Raw genomic sequence first — 7446 nt, forward strand, 5'->3', positions numbered from 1 at the left:
TCTTGATCATCGGAAGTAAAGGCCCGGGCTAGGTCGCGGCACTCTTCTGCATGCCTGACCATGGCAGAAATAGGCACACACTCGGATGCATCCGGCCGGTACGGTAGAATGGTGTCGATGGTGTGCGAAGGGTGTCGACCATACATTAAGAAATAGGGTGAAAATCCAGTGGTGGTCTGCGTAGCGGTATTATACGCGTAGGTCACGAAGGGCAGAATATGGCGTCTCAGTTCGTGTGGTCGGAGGTGACGTACATTGAAAGCATGTCGCCGAGTGTACGGTTGAAGCGTTCTGTGAGGCCATTCGTTTGATGGTGGTACGCCGTAGTCGTACGATGAACAACGTGGCACTCCTTGAGAATCGCTTCAACTACTTCCGACAGGAAGACGCGTCCGCGATCGCTGAGCAGTTCTTGAGGTGGACCATGCCGCAGGATGAATCGGCGAAGCAGGAATGAAGCAACATCGCCCGCTGTAGCTGCTGGGAGAGTGGCGGTTTCGGCGTATCGCGTAAGGTGGTCTACTGCCACAATGGCCCAGCGGTTACCAGCCGACGTCAAGGGAAGTGGCCCATACATATCGATTCCAACGCGCCCGAACGGCCGGGTAGGGCCGGGCAGAGGCTGCAGACCAGCTGGCGAGAGCTGGGGAGAAGATTTCCGGCGCTGGCAGTCGGGGAATGAGCGAACGAACTTTTGAACGTAGTTGCACATTCCTCGCCAGTAGTAGCGTTGCCGGAGGCGCTGGTAGGTATTAAAAAGTCCTGAGTGTGCACACTGTGGATCAGAGTGGAACGATGCGCAGATCTCAGAACGGAGGCCTCGAGGTACTACTAATAACCACTGGCGGCCGTCAGAGGTGTAATTGCGTCGGTGAAGCAGGTCGTCGGGAATGGAGAAATGGCGAGCTTGACGGCCCAACGCACGAGTGGTTGGCTGCGATGACGGATCAGCAAGGAAGTCTATGATGGAGGCAATCCAGGGGTCCTTGCGCTGCTCAGAAGTGATAGTCCCAATGTCAACGGAAGAAACGTCAAGCTGGGATACTGAGCAGCGGGCATTGTCGTCAGGCAAGGGAGAACGTGAGAGGGCGTCAGCGTCAGCATGCTGACGTCCGTTGCGGTACAGCACGCGGATATCGTAATCCTGTAAGCGAAGCGCCCAGCGGGCAAGACGGCCTGAGGGATCCTTCAACGACGACAGCCAGCATAATGCATGGTGGTCCGTGACGACATCAAATTGGCGACCATACAAATAGGGCCGGAACTTAGTAAGCGCCCAGATGATTTCCAAACATTCTTTTTCCGTGACACTGTAATTGGTCTCGGGTTTAGTAAGCGTACGGCTTGCATATGCCACAACATATTCAGGAAACCCTTCCTTGCGCTGCGCTAGGACAGCGCCGAGGCCAACACCGCTGGCATCTGTGTGTACCTCAATAGGTGCCGTTGGGTCGTAGTGGCGCAAAATGGGTGGAGACGTCAGTAAACGACGGAGCTTAGTGAACGCCTCGTCACACTCGGACGACCACGATTGGAGGGGTCCGTTGCTTCCAAGGAGCTTCGTCGGGGGCGATATAACGGCGGCGAAATTGCGAATAAAGCGCCTGAAGTAGGAACACAAGCCTACGAAACTGCGTAGCTCCTTGACAGACGTCGGTTTAGGGAATTCGGCGACGGCACGAAGTTTGGCTGGATCGGGGAGGATTCCATCCTTCGAGACGACGTAACCTAGTATCTTGAGCTGCCGCGCTGCAAGTCGGCCCTTCTTTAGGTTCAGTTGCAGGCCAGCGTTTGCTAAGCACGTCAAAACACGCCGTAGGCGTTGAAGGAGTGTGGTGAAGTCCGAGGCAAAAACAACAACGTCGTCGAGATAACACAACACGTGTGCCACTTCAAACCGCGCAGAACTGTGTCCATCATGCGTTCAAAGGTTGCTGGCGCATTACAAAGTCCAAACGGCATGACGTTAAATTCGTATAAGCCGTCGGGTGTGACAAAGGCTGTCTTCGGCCTATCGACGTCAGCCATGGGTACTTTCCAATATGCGGAGCGTAAATCTAGCGATGAAAAAAATTCTGCTCCTTGTAGGCTATCGATAGCGTCATCAATTCGCGGCAGCGGGTATACATCTTTGCGAGTGATCTTGTTCAGGCGCCGATAGTCTACACAGAACCGTACCGAGCCGTCTTTTTTCGTAACAAGGACGACAGGAGATGCCCATGGACTGTTCGAGGGTCGGATCACTTCGCGGCGAAGCATATCGTCCACTTGCTCATTAATCACGCGACGTTCTGTGGCTTCAGAGACGCGATATGGGCGTTGCCGCAATGGCGGTTGGGAGCCGGTGTCAATATGGTGCGTGACCGCAGACGTCCGGCCCAGGGGCGGTTGCCCGACATCAAAAAAAGAACGAAATTCTTCTAAGATGCGCAGAAGCTGAGAACGCTGAGCTGGGGTGAGACCATCGGCAATTGATGAATTGAACACACCTGTGGGCAAAGGGTCGGACGTAGAGAGAAAACCGAGCGTGTTGTAACTGGCGCAGGACGTGGCTTCGGGAACATTCGTAATTTGTACGTCGTCGATCACCTCCACATGGCCAAGACATTTGCCTTGAAGCAGCATCACGGGGTATGAGAAGGAGTTACAGACGAAAATAGCTGTGGAGCCCTGTTTGACGTTCACAGTCGCAAAAGGTAGCAGCAGACCTTTTCGAGTATAAAAGCGGCCAGACGGCGAAAGTAGTGCGACGGCGTCAGAGAGGATGCTGCAATGCATTGAGACAATCACTGACGAGTTGGGAGGCACGTTGGTGTCGTGCCTGACAAGTAGTTTGTTCACAAATGAACAATTATCGGCAAGCGTCATATCTGACATCGGCGACAGTTCTAGTTCGGCCCGTGCGCAATGAATGACGGCATTGTGCCGGGAAAGGAAGTCCCACCCCAGGATAACTTCGTGGGAGCACGATGAAATCACAATAAATTCGACGGCGTATACAACGTCCTCGATGAGAACACGAGCGGTGCACGCCGCTATCGGGTCAATACGCCGTGAGCCTGCTGTGCGGAGGGAGAATCCAGCAAGGGGGGTCGTGACCTTTAGTAGGAAGCGACAAAGCTTTGCGTCCATAACTGATACAGCGGCTCCGGTGTCTACGAGGGCATATATGCGCACACCGTCAACTAACACTTCTATCACATTGGTCGGGCTACGTTGAGGACTTTCGCGTTTCGACGGCATCGCAGCCCTTGCCTCATGGACTGCGACGACTAGTTTTCCTCTTCCCGAGCTTCGGGACGAGGCTGCGTTGGTGATGGGGAGCGTCGATGTGGAGAAGGTGAGCGGCGGATGGTGGCAGACCGGCGGAATGGTGGTGACGGAGCACGATGTTCATCATCGTAATATGGGCGCGGTGAATCCACCATACGACCTGGCGCATATGGTGTAGCGCTAGGCGACTGCACGCGACTACAGTGGCGTGCGACGTGGCCTGCGTAGCCGCACGCAAAACATATCGGCCGATTGTCCGCTGTACGCCACCGAGTCGCTGCGGCAGGTCCCATCCATGTGGGAGGACGCGCTGGATGTGGCGGCTGGTGAAGTGCTTGCACCGCAGGCTGTTGTAGGGGCATAGCGAGGACTTCGGCGTACGTGAGAGGCCCCCGTTGAGAGAGTCGTTGGGGCTGGTTGACAACTTCCGCGTAGCTGAGTGGCGCAGCCGTCGGGATCTGTTGGGGCCTGGCCATGACTTCGGCGTAGCTGTGAGGCGCAGCCGCAGGAACGTGCTGGTGGTGCTCAGGCAAAACCTCGTGCAGTTCTTGCGCTATGACGCGGCGAAGCGGAGGCGCAAAACTCGGCGTTGGCGTGTGTACCGGCTGCGGCTGTGCAAAATCCATCAATGATAGTTGCCGGGCAACTTCCTCGCGGACGAACGCTTTCATTTCTGCGAGCAAAGCTGTCTGGTCGGGCATGGCAGCCAAACCAGCGAGGTGTTGGTCACGCGGTAGAGATCGACGGGTCAGTGATCGCTGCCTGCGGAGTTCTTCATAGCTCTGGCACAGTGTGATAATTTCGGCCACAGAGCGAGGACTTTTGGCCAGCAACATGTTAAAGGCGTCGTCTTCTATGCCCTTCAGGATGTTGCGAATTCGATCAGACTCCGCCATGATCGAATCAACTTTCCTGCATAGGTCCAGGACATCTTCAGTATAACAGGTGAATGTTTCTCCTGGCTGTTGAGCTCGTTCTCGCAAACGCTGCTCGGCACGCAGCTTGCGAACATCAGGGCGAACCAAACACATCGGCGAGGGAAGTCTTAAATTCGGATCATGTCTGGAACTCTCCTTCATGGTTGTTATACCACAGGCTGGCCACTCCAGCGAAGTAGAACAGAACATAGCTCAGTTTGGCCGCGTCGTCCCACTTGTTATGGGCGCTTACCCTGTCGTACGCCGTGAGCCATTCGTCCACGTCAGTGTCGTCCGCTCCAGTGTAGATAGGAGGGTCGCGATGACGAGGCACCCCGGGACACGCAGTGGGTGCGCGAGGAGGTGTTTGCTGGGAGGCGTCTTGGGGCATGGTAGATGGTAGGGTGCGGGACCGGAGTTCCAGGATGATTGTCTGAGGTTACCCCGCACCTCCACCAATTCTAAAGGTGTTTATTGGAAGAGCTCGGAGCAGCGCAACGTCGACGGGCAGGGCAGTTACAGCTTCACAGCAGGAGAGTCGTTGCTGAGCGACAGCGCTCGACCCACTAGCATTTAGATCCAGTAGCACTGAACCCACTAGTGTCTGTCTTCTTCGCTACACAATAAACACCGCACGTGGTGTAGATGGCTCTGCGACTTCTCATTCCTAAAAGTATGGTGCCGAAAACCCGACTTCCAAAGACGAAGACCAGATCAAAAGGGACCTCCGAAGAAGCTGCCCTCACGAAGATTGACTCAGCTACGTCCACTAACGTCCATACCCGACATCTTCTTCTACTCCTACTATCAGCCCTTGGAATAGCAACTATAGGCATACGCTCCGTGCGCCGTGCCGCTACTGCCGAGAGCCTATGCAAGAATGGATCGCCATAAGAAAAAGCGGAGTGCAAGAGCCGGCATGACGAAAACCATGAATGACCTCACCTCGATCTGCTTCAATGACTGTTGGTGAGCGGCAAGACAACTTAAATGTTCTATTAATGAAAGAGTCAGCTTTACGAGAATTAGACAGCGCCATTGAAAAATTGATAGAGGACGAGCAACTTGAATCGGAACTCGAAAGCGTGGACAGCTAACAAATATCTATATGTTTGGCAAAGTCTAAAGTTATGAGACGCATACAAGAAATGCAACAGTCAATACGCGATAATCAAGCGCATGGGCCAAGCAGTGAACGCGAAACTCGTAACCAGAACAGAGACTTTCGAACTATTATAAAGCTTCCGAAACTGTAGATTAACAAATTAGATGGAAGTGTGCAAAACTGGTGCTCTTTTTCGGATCAGTACGAGTGTTCTATACACAAAAATGAGGATCTGCCCAACGTTGATAAACTTAAGCATTTGAAGAGCTACCTTGTTGGCAAGGAAGAAGACAGCATAACTGGCCTCTCATTGACAGATAGCAATTATTAAATTGCTGTAGACTTGCTCAAAGAACGTTTTGGACGCAAGTTGCCGTGAACGATCACATGAGTCGACAGCTTCAGTTAAAGCCTGTGGTCTCAGCTGACGAAGTGATTGCTTTGCGACTTCTTTATGATGAAATATTCCAGAATGTTCGAAGTCTCGAGGCCCTCGGTGTAAAGCAGGAAGAGTGCAGCACCTTTTTGAAAGTTGCTGTAGAAAGTTGTCTACCACCAGAGATTGTACTTCGCTATTGCCGAAACAAGTCCACCAACATAGACGAAAGTAACAGCTTCTCTGAGCTTATCGCGTTTTTGAAAAGGGAAGTGGCTAGCAGAGAAGAAGCTTTTCAATTTACTCAGAGATGTTCGGGCGTGAAGGAATACAAGGCAAACAAGACGGAGTTTACTCAACGCCGTGTCACCTCAGCTGCTGCGTTGACAACCTTTGAAACTCATAAGGAAGCTTGCCTTTTCTGTGAGTCAGATTAACAGTCCTTTACCAAGTGTGACAAAGAGATGTCCATACAAGAGAAGAAAGAAAAGCTTAAACGAAGCGGCCATTGCTTTTGGTGCTGTAAGAAATATCACCTCGCAAAAGAGTGCAGAAACTCAAGGTTCTTGCGCTGTGACTTATGTCAAGGAAGACATTTCACATTTTTTTGGGAGCCTTACTCCAAAAAGTCGAGTGATTCAGAGAAGAAAGCAGGTAAAGAGTTGCAAGTCCTAAGCGCACTTTCCAAAACTGATAAGGCGATTTTGCTTCAAACGGCTACAGTTTTGGCTCGGAGCTCATGTCATCAGTGCCAGGTACGTTGCTTTATGGACGGAGAAAGTCAACGTACATTCGTCACCGTAGACATGGCGGGAAAACTTAAATGCCACTTTTTGAGAGAAGAGAACATGACCTTGTCTTCATTTGGCAAAGTTTCCTCATCTCCCAAGTCACTGCGAAGTGTGGAACTTTTTTTAAAGAGTCGGCATGACGGAAAGGAGATTCGAGTGGAGGCACTAGAAGTTCCTAATATCTGTAACGGCACATGGTTCTATCTCCCCGACTAAGCGCTTCATGAAATAGACACCAGTCTTCAACTTGCAGATGATGCCTGCATGAACGACAGCAACGACAGTATAGATGTTCTTATTGGATCTGACTACTATTGGCAGGCTCTTACTGGAAAAATCAGAAGACTACATAACGGACGGACTGCCATAGAAACACTGTTTGGTTGGACTTTGCAGGGTCCTGTAGAAAGTTTCAAAAGTGCCAGAGAAACTTACACCACCACCGTGGTGAACGTCGTTGTGCGAACCTGCAGCCTTGATGAAGACATTTCAAAACATCTTGAAGGAATTTGGGATGGGGAGCACATGGGAATACTGCCTGAAAAAGATACCACAACGTCAGACATAGTTATTCAAGAATTTAAAAGAATTGTGTGTTTTAAAAGAAATTGGCGGGAGTTATGAAGTTCACTTCCCCTGGAAGGATAACGCTGATGAACTAGACAGCAATATTGTCACGATTCTTTGCGAAAAACCACGGATGGCACGCTAACAACCAAGTGGAAGAAAGGGTGGAAGAGGTGAACGACGTTAGCCAAGCTGCATCGGGACCGCTCTCAAAACGCTCTCATCAACCTGATTCATCTGGTTCTGCACTACACACCTCGGGTAACATTTGGTGGAGCTGTGTGGCATACCTCCCGCACAGCTCCACGACAACCACGACTGTCGACAAATTGTACGACAACCACGCGGACATGCTCCCTAGTCGGACACGCTTCGTTGAGGAGATCAAAAAGTGTTTCGGCGACTCGGACGCAAAGA

Source organism: Dermacentor silvarum, chromosome 3 (genome assembly GCF_013339745.2).
Source record: "Dermacentor silvarum isolate Dsil-2018 chromosome 3, BIME_Dsil_1.4, whole genome shotgun sequence".
NCBI lineage: Eukaryota > Metazoa > Arthropoda > Arachnida > Ixodida > Ixodidae > Dermacentor > Dermacentor silvarum.